Source organism: Amblyomma mixtum, chromosome 7 (assembly GCF_055824585.1).
Source record: "Amblyomma mixtum isolate Tamu chromosome 7, ASM5582458v1, whole genome shotgun sequence".
Taxonomy (NCBI): Eukaryota; Metazoa; Arthropoda; class Arachnida; order Ixodida; family Ixodidae; genus Amblyomma; species Amblyomma mixtum.
In genome coordinates this window covers 150,424,613-150,440,176 of record NC_143018.1, presented here as the reverse complement: position 1 = coordinate 150,440,176, position 15,564 = coordinate 150,424,613, and the positions used below count along the sequence as shown (strand labels likewise).

General features: G+C 51.0%; 1 protein-coding gene across 5 annotated transcripts in view; it reads right to left on the bottom strand.

Moving 5' to 3' along the window:
* Window positions 1-15,564, bottom strand: part of shf (WNT inhibitory factor 1) — a 412,546-nt gene that overhangs the window by 321,422 nt on the left and 75,560 nt on the right. The window lies entirely within an intron of this gene.

Sequence of the window (15,564 nt, the reverse complement as noted above, 5' to 3'; positions counted from 1 at the left end):
TTCCTTGCGTGATAAGGTCAGGGAAGGAGTGCTGATACAATTTTCAGCTTTCTTTACAATGCGATAAGCCTCTATAATTTCTCTGTCAAGCCTCTGTTTTCCTTTACCGCACGTGCGTGTGGCATTGAACTGCGGCTCATTTGCTTTACATTTTTTGCATGACATTTTTTACAATGCCACACGCACGTGCGGTAAAGGAAAAAAGAGGCTTGACCGAGAAATGATAGAGGCTTACCGCATTGTAAAGAAAGCTGAAAATTGTATCAGCACTCATTCCCTGACCTTATCACGCAAGGAAATTGCTTACCTTGATGCCTGTTCACGTTAAACACACATGTGATAAAGCCGATTGATTGCTTGGTTTATAATTTGTTTCCGCCCTCTATGTATCTGTATATATGTGTTTTTTCCCGAGTAAAGAACTAGTTGATGTCAAGCGTCCTGCGTGCTGCTTCTTCTTGTCCCTGTCTTTTAATTGCGCTTTTCTAAGTTCAGCATGTATTACCAACTCGCCCAACTTTCTGCATTGCTCTTTTACAACGTCTCCCAAGGTCAGTTTTGATGCGGGTCTGACCTTGAGGCCCCGGAGCGCAGGCAAATGACGTCATGCAGAGGCGCACCTCTGCGCGCGCTCGCCGGCTCAGCCGCTGTGATACCACGTGCTGTTGCAGGATATCTGCAGTCGAACTTGGCGTCCCTAGAAGTGCCTGATCCCTTTCTGGTGCCGAACTCTGGAGCATTCGTTAAAGTGCTCATGCACGACAATCCGGGAACGTGCAGCATGTTTAGCATTGTTTAGGATCTGTTCTACTCGTTGCCGCATAATGAACTGATGAAAAGCGTTCAAGCGTGCATCACCGACGATAATGATGTGGTCAGCTGTATGAGGAAGTGCGGTGAGTCCATTGACATGTTTTGCGAAATATTGTGTTTTTATCTTAAATCAACAGTCATCGGGTGGAACGGTTAATTTTTTGTACAGAAGACAGGCGTGTGCATTGGGTCGAGGGTTGCACCTGTGCTTAGCAACATATTTCTGAGCGACATGGATAGGAAGGTAGCTGAGGCCTCTGCGGGATTGTTCTTTAGGGCTTTCAGATACGTGGATGATTTTTTAATCATCGTGGAAGGGTTGTTGGGACTGAGGCATCCCACTTCTGCCACCACTGTTGGGACTAGGTGTCCGAGCCAGGAAACGGTCGAGGCGACGGTGAGTCAAATGAACTTTATGTACAGTATGTACAAGGGCTTTTACATGATACAAGGGTCAAGAGCACCACGGGCAGGCACACAGAAGAAGGGCGTCCCCGGCGGCGAGCGTAGCTCCGGCGTGATGGCTCTTCTGCTGCCCGTCTGCTGCTCGGGTTCAGCGCGGCTCCGTTTTTATAGCCGCTGGTAACGGTTACGGCAGCCAGCCGTTCAAATCCTCCAATCACTGGCCACCGTTCAAATTAGACCAATGGTCGAGGGGCGACGGCCGATGACGCGTCGGAGGAGCCCGCACCGACGGAGAGGAGGGAAGGAGGAAGGGTCCGTGTCGGCGCCGGCGTGGCTGGATGAGTCACGCTGCATGTCGCGACTTGTCCGAGAAAGTCTGGGCCTGCTTTGAGCGTCGGCGAGCGCGCAGCGCTTGTTTCCAGGGGGGCCAGCCAGCGAAATGGGAGCTCCGGCACTACAGCACCACCGCCGCCAGACAATGCGCCACGAAGACGAGCTACTTCCGCGTGGCTCGGATGCGGGGCGCGCTCGTACGCCAGGCTCCTCCAAGTTCTCGTCCGGTGTTCAGCCGCAGGTAGCTCCAGGCTCCTTCCCGAGAACGGGTCCCGCTCGCCAGGACAGGATCACTGCTCCGCAGCTTTGTCGCCCAGATGACTGGATCAGCTTCGCTCGGTCCTTCGGAAGAGCTTGCTTCTCAGCATCGGTCGTTGATCGTTCTGCATGTTGCGAAGAACCGACCGACAACAGGCAACACCCAACACGAGCAAGTGCCCTCCGTCACCCGTCAAAACGCCAGACTTAAAGTCTCAAATCTCTGTTGGCTACATTTCTGTCCCCTTTTTGTTCCCTCTCCAACAAGAGACGCATGTGGGATACGAGAACTTGAAAGTAATTAACTCAAACAAAGTGTCAAACACGTAACACGGAATAGAATGAATGCAAAATAAATTCGCTCTCTTGAGATCACTCGGCCAGAACACACAGCTGAGGCCACAAATGAGGACAAATTTTTCCCCGATCTACGAGCGAACTTATAACAGCTGTTCGCGAAGAGACAAAATGTAGGTCACGAGGAGGCGAAGCCAGCCTTGCTTAGAACACACGGCTTAGTGCGTCTACGTTCGCGTTTTCCTCGCTTCTAACGGACGGTAAACGACACCCGCTACAGCGGAAACTAGTGACTCTGCCTCTTTCGCTGTGCTGCGCTTTTCTCTCTCTCTCTACTACCATGGTAGCTAACGTCTCTGCCTCTTTCACGGTAGACGCGCTTTTCTTTCTCTCTCTACTACCGTGGTAGCTAATGTCTCTGCCTCTTTCGCGGTATACGCGCTTTTCTTTCTCTCTGTACTTGTCTTTCCAGTTTCTACGGGAGCTACAGTACGAGAGCGATTCGCTTTCATAGACTGGCAACTTGTCCCTTTCTTTGCGCTTCGCGCGCCAGTCGCGACGTCCCATAGCGAGTGCGCAACGCTTCCGATGGGACCGTTCTTTCTTTCTCTCTGTTCGTGGGGGCAAGTCAGACCTTGCACGAGTCTTGACTTTCTCGCGCATCCGTTTGCCTTTCCGCTCGGTGTGTAGTTCGCCTCTGCCCAGCCTGTGGATTTTACGCGTACTGGAGAGCGTTATCCTGACATGCGGCTTCCCATCGCGATAACCGTACTTGGCCGAGCGCTTAGACGGTTTCTTGCCAATTTTCTTGCCCCTGTCACTGCGGCCTCGTACAATCTTTCGCTTTTTGAGCCGTCCTCGCGTTTTCTCTGCGCGCGCGTGCCGCTTACTGTGGGAGCGCGGTTTCTCCCGTGACTGCAGCGGAAAGCGAGAGCCCGCATGAGAGCACGTGCCTTTGCGCGTCTCGCTCTCTCTGTGCTGGCGGCAAGATTCACACTTGTCCCGCTCCTTAATTTTTCGCCTCCCGGGCAGCGCTCTCTTGTATCTCGGTTTCCCCCCAAGATACTCTTTCCCGCACAAATACTTGTGCGATTTCTTTTTGCAGTTTATTCGACTGCTCAGATCTATGTGCCTCGACACACTGATGCGTTTTGCTTTGCGCGATAGTAATGCCTCGCACATTTCTTTAGCTCTGGTTCTGACGCTAGTTTCAGGGCTGACAACGTGACTGACTTTACTGAAGTCATTTTGCCGGCGACGCTGGCGCTTCCGATGGTGGAAACCCGTTTTCGCGCGTTTGCCCTTTCTCTCTTTTCGGCGGCGCCTGTCTTTCTTATGCCTGCCTTTCATCTTTCGGCGGCACCACTCTTTCTTTTGCCTGCCTTCCATCGTCTTTCGGTGACAGCTCTCTCTCTCGAGCTTGCCTTCACTGTCCTTTCGGCGGCAGCACTGTTTGTCGGTCACCTTGTGGTGATAGCTCACTTTTCGGAACTGGCTGTTACTTTCCTTCCGGTTGCAGCTTTCTTTCTTGTGCTTTCCTATCATTTTCTCCTGAGGAAGCACATGCTGCTTCCGTCGTCTAGGTTCCTGTTCTCTGAAAATGTCACTATGATTCGCAGCCGATTCACGTGCGCTACCTAGATCAGACCTATCTATGGCGCCTTCACTAAGTTCCTCAAAGCTGCGCTCTTCCTGCTCAGCGTCTCTGAGTGCGCATTCGTCCTCATCTTTCTCGGACGGGTTGACGTCTGCCGCCGCTATGTTGTCTGGAACGTTCTGTTCTCCACTGTCGTCCAGCACCTTAGTTTCTTCAGGCGCAGACGAACCAGTGTTTTCTACTGACATTACTGCTGACACGCAGCTCTCGTCATGCTCCTGACGCGTTTCAGCCAATTTCGGTTGAGGGTCGGCTGTGCACTCAGTCGCGGTGTTCTCGCCACTGCAGCTGCTTTCAGGAATGTCGTAAAGCTCAGAGCAGTGCGGAAGCACGGGACTCGTTTCGCATTCCTCGCCAGAGACACTAACGCACAACTCAGCGTCCGCAAACACTCCATGCGCCTGCTTCCGTTGATCGTAAATTGCGGATTTCTGCATCTCTGCCGAACGCGCTGCACAACACGGTGTGCCGTCCTCATCTACTTCGCTTGCGTCGGCGCAAGTGTTTCCATTAATGTCCAGACGGACGTCCTCTCTGCCCTGTTCGGCAACTTCTCCTGCTTTTGACACGCTAGGAGGTCCGCTTTCCGGTAGCTCCGCGACAATCTCAATGGGCGAGACCTCCGTAACTGCATCGTCCGATGCTGTGACTACCTTTTCCGATGGTAGAGAGGTTCCCTCAGTTCGCGAATGCGAGGCAATTCCCAATGTTACAGCAGCAGTTACGTCTGCCACGTACCGACTACCTTCCTCTGTGCCGCACTGGCAGCTCTGCTCTACAGCTGCGTTCTCTACCTCTGCGTCACGATCTTCCGACCCTTCAGCATTTTCGAGCCACTCTAAAATGTCGGCTTTAAACTGGTACGGAAAATCGTTAAACGATGGGGTGCTATTCTCTCGCAGGTACCTTTGGCGAAGGTCCAGCGGTGACACGTTATATCTCGCCAGTAAGAAGCTTTTCAGCTCATCGTAGTCCGCCAAGCCGTCGTCCAACAGGCGCTTGACAACGTCATACGCTTCGCTGGAAAGCAGGGCTACCAACTTCTGTGCCCAACCATTCCGCTCAACGCGCTTTCTCTCGCAGACGCGCTCGAACTCCGCAAGATATTTCGCCATATCTTCGGCGATCACGAAGGGCTGCAGCCTGTCTCTCAGCTGATGACCGTTGGTCTCACGCAGAGCGAACAATGTTCTATCTCTCTCATAAAAGATCTCGTGTGCTTCAAACTCCAGGTCCATCAGTTTCCTAGCACGCCGTTTTATCTCCTCTTCGCGATCACGGCGTTCAGTGATCTCTTCCCGGGCCTCATTGGCTTCCTCAGCCGTTACATTCTCCTTTCGCATGATCTCAAGAATCGCATGCTTTCGTTTTGCGGGGCCCAAATCAATGCCCAACTCTTCACAAATTTCGATGAGTTCCTTCACTTTGAAGTTCTCCATCGCTCACAATAGCCTCTTGTAGTTTGCCCTTTTCTTAGAATTCCCTTGCCGTTCACTACTACAGCGCTACTAGTATGACACGCGCAAGTAATTCTTTCCAAAACGCCTCGTTTACTCCCTCTGCACCAGCTTTCGTTTCAAAGCGCTCCGACTTGGCTCGAAACAGCAAAGCTCTCCTACAGTGCTACACACACAGCCCTACTCTAGACTACAATCACGTGTGCTAGAGCAGTCTGGCGAATTGAGGGGAAAACATCAGGCACTCACCGCGCCGAGGTAGCTGACGCCGGTCGATCCCGCAGCTGCCATCCACTGTTGGGACTCGTGGTCCGAGCCAAGGAACGGTCGAGGCGACGGTGAGTCAAATGAACTTTATGTACAGTATGTACAAGGGCTTTTACATGATACAAGGGTCAAGAGCACCACGGGCAGGCACACAGAAGAAGGGCGTCCCCGGCGGCGAGCGTAGCTCCGGCGTGATGGCTCTTCTGCTGCCCGTCTGCTGCTCGGGTTCAGCGCGTCTCCGTTTTTATAGCCGCTGGTAACGGTTACGGCAGCCAGCCGTTCAAATCCTCCAATCACTGGCCACCGTTCAAATTAGACCAATGGTCGAGAGCCGGCGAGCGGCGGAGGAGTTCGCACCGACGGAGAGGAGGAGAGGAGGAAGGGTCCGTGTCGGCGCCGCGGCGTCGGGGTGAGTCACGCTGCATGTCGCGACTTGTCCGAGAAAGTCTGGGCGTGCTTTGAGCGTCGGCGAGCGCGCAGCGCTTGTTTCCAGGGGGGCCAGCCAGCGAAATGGGAGCTCCGGCACTACAGGGTCTGACCTCACAGCGAAAATGGCTGAAGTTCTGAGGGTGTTTAGTCAGTTCGGCCGTGGTCTAAGTTTTACTACGGAAGTTCCTGTTGGCAACGAACTACGCTTCCTTGACATGTCTTTGAGAGCTACTTCGGAACACCTTTGCTGGATGTATCGCCCGCGCACCGTCAAGCCACTCCTCGGTTATGAGTCAGGGCACTCAAAACTGATCAAGGACGGTATCGTTATTTCGTGCCTTACGGCCGCCACATCTAGGTCCTGCCACCACCGTGTTGCGGAAAGTGTGTCAGAGCAAGTAGTGCGAATGAAAAGCAGTGTTTTTTCCGACCACGTCATCTCCAGGGCAGGAGAAAAAGTTCTGAGGTGGGTTAAGACAGGGGCCAAGGGAAGCAGCCGTGTTGACAGCGAGCGCCGTAGGCCGGCTGTCATTCCGTACGCTCACAGGCTTTCCCATGGGCTAAAGAGCGTGGCAAAAAAGTACGACGTTAGGGTGGTGTTTTCGGCACCAAAGAAGCTCGCTGCAATTTGCCCATAAGTGGACCAAAAACTGGCGGCATGGTACTCACAAGAATCGGAAAGCTTGTACAACTAACCATGTGTCGTCTTTCATTCCTTGCAAAAAGGGTGTTGTTTATTGATTGCCAATGTCTTGCGACAGAGAGTATGGAGTGCATATTGCAACCGCGCAAAACGACGCAGGACGTAGAGAGGAAAGCACAGGACAAGACGCGGATTGTACTGTGCTTTCCTCTCTTCGTCCTGCGTCGTTTTGCGCGGTTGCAATATGCACTCCATTGCCAACCACCAACTAGCCCGCCTTCACTTGATAGAGAGTATATCGGGAAGACGGGGCGCTGTGTAAACGCAAGGCTCTTTGAGCACCGCAACATACTCGGCAGTAACTCGCGAGACAACCTGCCCGCACAGTGCCAGGTTTGCAAATGCAGCCCCCTTTTCCCGCCGAGAACTAATGTGCTTTTTCGCCACCAAGACAAGGTGACCCGGGAGCTGATGGAAGCCTTCTTTATTAGAAAAAAAAACGGAAACCGGTACGTCAGCGAACCTTCAGTGTACTACCTGGCAGATATGAAATTCAGATACTTGAACAACCGGGTGTACACGCGCGCCACTCTTGTTTAGATATATCTCTTTCACGCCATGCATGTAATCTGTTTCCCCGTGGTTATGACGTAAGTAGGCAGTCTTAGGTGGTTACTGTGTTTATTCTGTTCCGTTTTTCTTATAAACCTTACTTACGAGTCAGCGCATGTAGTGTCTCCCCTTTTGTTCTGTGTTCTCTAAGTTTGCGCTGTTGTTCCAGCATGAAAACCAAAACTAGACAGTACAGGGGGATATTGGCTGGGCATCGTCCGAAGCACGGGAAGCTAAGAGTAAAATACTATATTGCCACGCATCATTGTAGCGTCCGTTCGTTCGCGCAAGGCCGCAGAAAAGGGGTGTTGTCATTTTTGTTCTCGACGCGAGAAGCGACCAGTCTAATCTCGATTGATCGCAGGCATGAAAGGCTGCATCTAGGTTTTTCCAGATTACTGTAGTGATCTCGTCCTGCTATCTGGAAGTTTCCTTGCCGGCTTTAAATCGAACGCTGCCACGACCAGCGGATATTCATAGTTCGACGATTGACGAGCACGTTTGTTGCATACGCCGCCGCCGAGTGATTCAGTTCTTTTGGGGGCGCAAGTAAGCCCAAATAAAGAGCTTCGTTTGCAAGGCTTGTTGCTGTTTTCCTGACTGCTGGATTGCCGTCACTACAACGTGACATCTGGTGGAGGTGCTGGGTAGCCTTCCATGTACCGGACACCTCCAGCAAGTCGCGACGCCAGCCCTTCGAGTCATTCCCCGGAGGACTTGACTCCAGTCTACCACGCAGCCTCTTGGAGCCTCCAGCCATGACTTACGCCGCAGCAGTGCGCCGTCCTGCACCTCGACGACGGCACCTAAGCCCCTATCGCCATTAGCCAGCTGCGCTGGAGCGCCGCCCTCTCGCCCCAACTCGCCCGTCCTACGAGCGTCGCACACGGCCTAGGAAATGCGACGAGTGGAGAACACCCGACCAGCGCCGCCAACTATGCTTCCACTGCGGAGAAGCCGGTGACATTCTCCGGTACTGCCCATACAGGAGAATGGGCATCCGAGGATTTTCTTACGACGCCCCACGACCCCGACCTGGCCTGCGACCAGCCGCAATCGAAGAGTTCTTGCGTCGGGAAGAATACTCATCGCCGAGCCGCCTATCTCGTTCTCCGTCGCCATCGTCACCGCGCTATGTATCTCCTAGCCGAGGCTACGCAGTGCGTGGACGCCCCCCCGCCCCCGAAGGTTAAACTGAATAAAGCAGCCTCTGGAGGTGAGGTTGCTTCTGAGCGCAAGAACTAAGACCGTCCATCGACGAAAACACAAGACTATGCCTCAACTACTACGACGGCCCCTACGACGACGACGGCCCCTACGACGACGACGGCCCCTACGACGACGACGGCCCCTACGACGACGACGACCCCTACGACTACGACGACGACGACTACGACGACTACGACTACGACAACTACGACAACACCGACGACGACGACACAGCCAGACGTGAAGCTTTTACCGCTGCCCTTAAACCTTGTTACGAACGCTAAAGGACTCGAAGTTCGCATTCTCCGTGTTTATTTTCATTCTAAAGCATCGAGACGATGCTTCTTTGCGAGGGGGGTAATGCCACGCATCATTGTAGCGTCCGTTCGTTCGCGCAAGGCCGCAGAAAAGGGGTGTTGTCATTTTTGTTCTTGACGCGAGAAGCGACCAGTCTAATCTCGATTGATCGCAGGCATGAAAGGCTGCATCTAGGTTTTTCCAGATTACTGTAGATGATCTTGTCCTGCTATCTGGAAGTTTCCTTGCCGGCTTTAAATTGAACGCTGCCACGACCAGCGGATATTCATAGTTCGACGATTGACGAGCACGTTTGTTGCATACGCCGCCGCCGAGTGATTCAGTTCTTTTGGGGGCGCAAGTAAGCCCAAATAAAGAGCTTCGTTTGCAAGGCTTGTTGCTGTTTTCCTGACTGCTGGATTGCCGTCACTACAATGTGACAATATGAAGAACGCCTGAGGAAATGGGACGATAACAGAAGGGCAGCTACGGTATTTAAATACTTATTCAAAAACAGCATTGACTCCCAGCGCTGGAAGACAAGTAGGAAACTAACAAGTATGCCCGACACGAGGACGGGGAAGGAAACAGCATTAACCGACAGGTTAAAACGCGGAGGTTAAAAATTGCATTAATTCAATGGAAAAGAATCATAGCGTAGAACTATGTCGATATTGGAAAATGCAGACCAGGAAGCAATTGTTCTATAATAACTCAAGAGGCAGTGCCCTACTCTTTGAAGCTAGGTCAGGGTGCCTTAGAACGCGCAGCTACAAAAAGAATTTAATGAAGATTTTGATCCATCCATCCATCCATCCATCCATCCATCCATCCATCCGTCCATCCATCCGTCCATCCATCCATCCGTCCATCCATCCATCCATCCGTCCATCCATCCATCCGTCCGTCCATCCGTCCGTCCGTCCATCCATCCGCCCGTCCATCCATCCATCCGTCCGTCCGTCCGTCCACCCACCCACCCATTAATTAAATAATTCATTCATTCATTCATTCGTTTGCGGAGCAGCGGACGGGGCTGAATGTTTTTCACGGCTCTCGGTGACGTTTAAGGCCTGATTCTCACAGCCGGCCTCCTCTCCGGCGCGGCGGCGACGGAGCCGGGAACCGCGGCCGCAACGGAACGGATTTGTGTTCTAATCGAAAGAGGCGCCGGACACCGGCAGACCAGTTTGGGCGGGCGCTCGCTCCTCCCACGTGACTCTACGTCTGTGCCTTTTTTTTTCTTCCGCGCGAAAAAAAGAAACGCTGCTCGGTGGTGTCCGAGGGACATGCCGAAGTAGCGGTGAAAGTCGTCTGTCGTCTGCTTGCGCTTTGGTTCGCTTCGCTCTTATCGCAGAAAAAAAAAACGATGCGGTCTCGCAAGCGGTGGAAAACGTTTGAAGTTAGTTTATTAATTCTACGCAACTCCCCTGTTTTTGCAACGAAACACCACGCGTACAGCACCAAAACAAATATATATGAGTATAGCAAGCTACTTTTAATGCCGCTGCAGAAATGAGTGCTGCACTCACTGTATTCAGGCCGATTTGCACGAAATTGAACATATGTAGGGTGGTAATGAACTCTGTTATCAATGGCTTGAGAGATTAAGCTAGCAAAATAATTTAAACGGTTAATAAAAACAATGAGGCCTCAAGAGCTAGCAACGGGTGAACAGAATTTTGTTTTTTCTGCTCTTTTCATTATCTCCGCAGTTACCTCTCTCGCCCCTTTCTCCTTTCTTCACTTGGATGGTTCCCCTTTGCATCAGCCATCCCCTTCACTTCGCTTTAAACCTGGCAACAGTTTTCGTCCCCCACTTCGTAACCTCTCGAACTCCCACTGTTCTTCATGACCCACGGGCCATGTTTTTTTTTTTTTTTCAAGTTTTTTTCTACCTTATGGCTCGCCTCTGAACCGTTGAGCCACATGTTGAGCCACCGTTTCAACCTCCCAGGCTTTTCCTGATTTGGGGTGTCTTAGGTTTGCGAGCTTCTTGTAGCATGCAAGCGCGGTGCTGCAGTCAGCGCTGTTTGTGAACAGGCTTTTCCTTCTGGGCTAAATGTGAACGAGTGTGTTGATCCGGCGTGCCGTTTTCTGTATTTCTCTGTGCGTGGAGTGAACTTCAGTTGTTAGCCACAGTGCGGCTGGCTGGTGTTCGGTGATAGCGCCAAAGCTCTAAAGTCGGAACATCAGCGGTTAAAAAAAAAAAAAAAAAACGGGCGGGCGCAGAGACGCCACCGGACAGAACGAATACCGCTAGCGGTAATCAGGCAACAAACACGGCAAGGCTATTTCGCGTCAAAAAAAAAAAAAAATGATTGCTTTCCAAAAAAAAAAAGAAAACATGGACATCAGGAAGTTCTCTTGGAAAAGGTTTTGGTGCTGTCTTTTCATTCTTCTGACTGATTTCTTGAAAAAAGTGCCAATTTAAAAGTTGTAGATCACTTTGACAAACGGCCGGCTAGGGTGTTCGCAACAAGGTATCGTCCGAGTAGTTTTTTCTTAAAGCTCTAAAAGATAGCGCATGAAATTCAAATACATAACAGTGGTGCTACTTGAGCGTCCCAGAAAAAAAAATAATTTATCGTATATCCCACACCTAGTGCAAACACAATGCTCATTCGGAGACCCGTTTTGGCTCGAACACCTCGTATATTGCCATATGAAATAAAACTGACATCCGCTCTCTGCTCCTCGACAGCGGGCGCTTTTCGGGGTGCAATGCGCGTGCATCTCACGACGGAGAGTAAAAAAGTGAGCAGGCTTTTTGTTTTTTCTCCCTGCCCGCGCACCCGCGCATCGCTATAGTGCCTAGAATATACTGGCTAGTGTGCGCAGCGCGCGCGTTTCGTACGGGAGGACGAGGCCCCCGCCGCGATGCCTGCGCGGAGAGGCCGCAAGGGGCGCTGCCGGTCGGGAGGGACGCCGGGATAATGAAACATAGGGCATTATGGGGGTACAACAAATATGAAGTACTAAGAGGTATTTGGAAAGGAATAATGGTGCCGGGACTTACTTTCGGCAATGCGGTTCTGTGCTTAAGGGCAGAAGTTCAGTCGAGATTAGACGTAAATCAGAGAGCTGTTGGAAGATTAGCACTAGGTGCCCACGGCAAAACCACAAACGAGGCAGTACAAGGGGATATGGGCTGGGCATCGTTCGAGGCACGGGAAGCTAAGAGTAAAATACTATATGAAGAACGCCTGAGGAAATTGGACGATAACAGATGGGCAGCTAAGGTATTTAAATATTTATACAGAAAGAACGTTGACTCACAGTGGCGGAAAAGAACTAGAAAACTAACCAGTAAGTATGCCGGTCATGAGGACGGAGAAAGAAAGAGCATTAAACGACAGGTTAAAAACGCGGAAGTTAAAAATTGGATGAATTCAATGGAAAAGAAACATAGTGTAGAACTATATCGATGCTGGAAAAGGCAGATCAGGAAAGAATTTTTCTATGATAACTCAAGAGGCAGTGCCCTACTTTTTGAAGCTAGATCAGGGTGTCTTAGAACGCGCAGCTACAAAAAGAAATTTAACGAAGAAGATGACACATGTGCAGTGTGTGGTAGATCTGTGGAAACAATTGAACACCTCATAATCAAATGTGATGGTATCCATCCGGATGTCGATGCAGGCACAGTCACTCTTTCTGAGGCCCTAGGGTTTAAAGATAACAATGGTCATGTAAATAAATCTGCAGTGGAAGTCAGCAAAAAGCGATTGGAGGATTGGTGGCTGAAAAGCAGAGATGTGGCATAAGGTTAGAATAGTAGGAAACCGTAGGCAAAGTTGATGGAGAATCTTAATGAGAATTGCCAACACAGTAAACAAAAAAAATAATAAATAAAGAAAAGCTGAGCATGGTGGCAATTGCCACCACCCCGTTTCAAAGGGGGCGCTCCTATCCATCCATCCATCCATCCGTGCGCGAAAGCCGCCGGACTCCTGTCGTCTGCTGTCGCGCCGATACGGCAGCCTCGCGCGATTGCTCGTGTGAAATCAATGTTTGACAGACATCATCTCTTGGATTGTGAAGCTGGAAGACGCTAAACGTGAGCAAAAACACCCTGAAATGTTAAGCGGCAATGCAAAGAGAGGACGTGTTTTGTTCCGTTGTGTCGAAGCGGTTATCGGTGAAGAAAAGGTATCTTTGTTCACTGCACAGGCGAACCCAGCACGGCATCCTGAATGGGAAAATAAGATGAAAACATTTCGAGAACGAATGCATCGAAAGATCTTTTCAAGATTACGGTGAACGGCGTCGTGAATGAACTCACGCCTGAAGCCCGATGCTGTTCCTACAGTATTCGAATATTATCCACCTCATCTTGTGCCTAAAAAGATGGTGAAAAAGAAGGTGCGAAACATTTGCGACCAAGGACCGGCACCTAAATAACGGAAGCGAAATGTTGAGCTGGTGGATCCCGAGTTGTGCCCTGCAGTCGACGGTGATATCATACGCGGGTTGACCCTCATTGCGTCGCTCGTGGAGGCGCATATCAGAGGAACTCCAGAGGCGTTCCGATTCCAAGCAGACAGACATTGCTACAGGACCGGTGTGTGATAGCGAAGCGATACTGCAGTGTCCGTGCCCAAGTGATGTTCGGCACCCGTTCGATGGAATTCTGATTCCGGTGACATGGATGAAGTTGCCTGCTGTGTCAAATGGCGCTTTAACTTATGTCTGTTGCGAGACCGAAACTGGTGACTTCTCGAAACAATTCATCGAAAGAATGGTGACTTTTGTAAAAACTTTGCGTGAGCACGGTTCTGTAATTGCCACAATTTACTTGCGAGGAAGATAAAAGGAAAAGCGCGTGCTTACATCACGCCATGAGGCAGATTAATCTAAGAAATGGCTCTGCGTGGCCTTTGTAATGGATGTGGCATGATTCCTGTTGCAGGCTAGCACACTTCATACAGAAATATGCACTTTGCAGAGAAATGCTTGCTGACCACCGATAGAAAAGGAGAGTCTTGCTTGCAGTGCAAATATTTACGGAAGCTCTCGCAGAACAACATGTACAGAAGAAAAAAGACGAAAGATCCTTGCAGTGACAAAAAAAAATCAAGAATTTTTCTCGTGCTTTGAGAAAGACAAAGAAAAGCGCGGCCAATGCTCAGCAACATGTGACTCAAATGAAGGAGCAAAACAATGCACTGAGCGAAGAAACACTTGAGGCAAAAATGCAGTCACTCCCGAAGAAGCAGCAGTTAGCTGTGAGAGCTTGTTTCCTGGCCGTAAGACGAAAGTCTCTGAGAGGCATGCCTTATGATGATGCCTGGATTGTGGAATGTTTGCTAATGAGGAGCCCAAAGCTCTGCGAGCACCTTCGGAAGCAGAGCATTATGATTTTGCCTGGGCGAAAATACTTGCAAAAAAACACGAAGGTTTTTTAGGCCTTAAGCGAAAAGACCAAAAGCATGGACACGTTCAGCCGTAATCGTAACAAGTTCTCTTTACTTGGAACTTTTAAAATTTATATAAATTATAGGCTGCAATGGATTCATAATAGCGTTGTGTTTTATCTGTTTCCGTACTAATATACTCAAAAGCTGTAAGTTTGATATCCTGCCGCTTTGGCAGGTAAAAAAATGTGCTACTCTATCACACTCAAAGTTAATATGTGTAGGTGAAGCCTACACAGTGTCTCTCTGTTGCTGGCTATCCGTGACAGTGCTTATCTGTTGCCACTGCAGTTGAATACGCACTTTATCGTACTTTCTGTTGGCCAAAAAGCCTTACCCCCACTCGCACTTCCCCTTTGATTAAACATACTGCATTCATTCTATTAAACCGAATTGTGCGTTTTGTGAAACGTGTTTTTTTTTTTAGCTTAAATCCCATCAACCGCTTACGCTCCCGTGTGCTTACACTAGGTTTGGCAAGGCCTTTCCAACCCTCAGAGGCGCGACGCGTGCGAGAAACCGGCTCGCCCCGACGCGCGCGCTCACCCTACACCCTCCCGCACCACAGCGCCGCTACGCGGCCGCCGCGGCAGGCATCACCGCGGGTGCCACCGCGCCGCCCGCGCTCAGCACACTAGCCAGTATATTCTAGGCACTATAGCATCGCTGCCGCCGCCGACGCTCGCCAGCGCCATCTCTTGGTCGCAGCGAGCAAGCCGCGGGTGACGTGAAGCGAGCTCGCGCTGTGACTGGCTCGCTCTCCGTGGGGGGCGGGCTCCGTCGCCGCCGCTCGACGGAAACGTAGAGCAGGACCCGGGGGAAAACGGTCCAAATGCAGCCCCCTCCGTCGGCTACCGGCGTGACGGAGGAGACGGAGCAAGCCAAAAACCGGCTGTGAGAATGTGGCCTAAGGCTGTGTTTGTCGGTGTTATGGGCTGCCAAAGTGCATTACAGGGTGTGGGCATTAAGTTCTCGGCTTCCGCGTTGTGGCAGGCACCGTGCACGAACAAAGTTTGCTAGAACCAGCTTTTTGTGTGCCGGTTTGGGGCCATCCGCAGTGATTGTTGTGCGAACTCACGTCATGGCGCAAGCCGACGCCGTGGATGGTCGTCGCGACCTATAGTATACATAGTGGCTGTAATGTGTTGGTCGTTGCTGTGGCACACCTGAGGCGTCCAGTCGGGTCCGGAAGCCGACTGGACGCGATTATGCCTCGTACCCAGCTGCAGATCGGACAACCAGAGTCACTTATTAAAGCTGCGCCGAAGCCTGCTCGCCTAGAACTTTGCCCCAGGCAATCCCCAGAGCAGATACGATACTGCAACCGAGCGCAAAGCACTTTCCCGAGCACACGATATGGAATCGTACTACGCCGAGTTCAATGGCAAGGAGCTTTTAAATGCGTCCAAAAAACCGGTGCTGTTGCCGAATGCTGTGCCCAGTATTTTCCCTGGGATTTCCCAAATATTT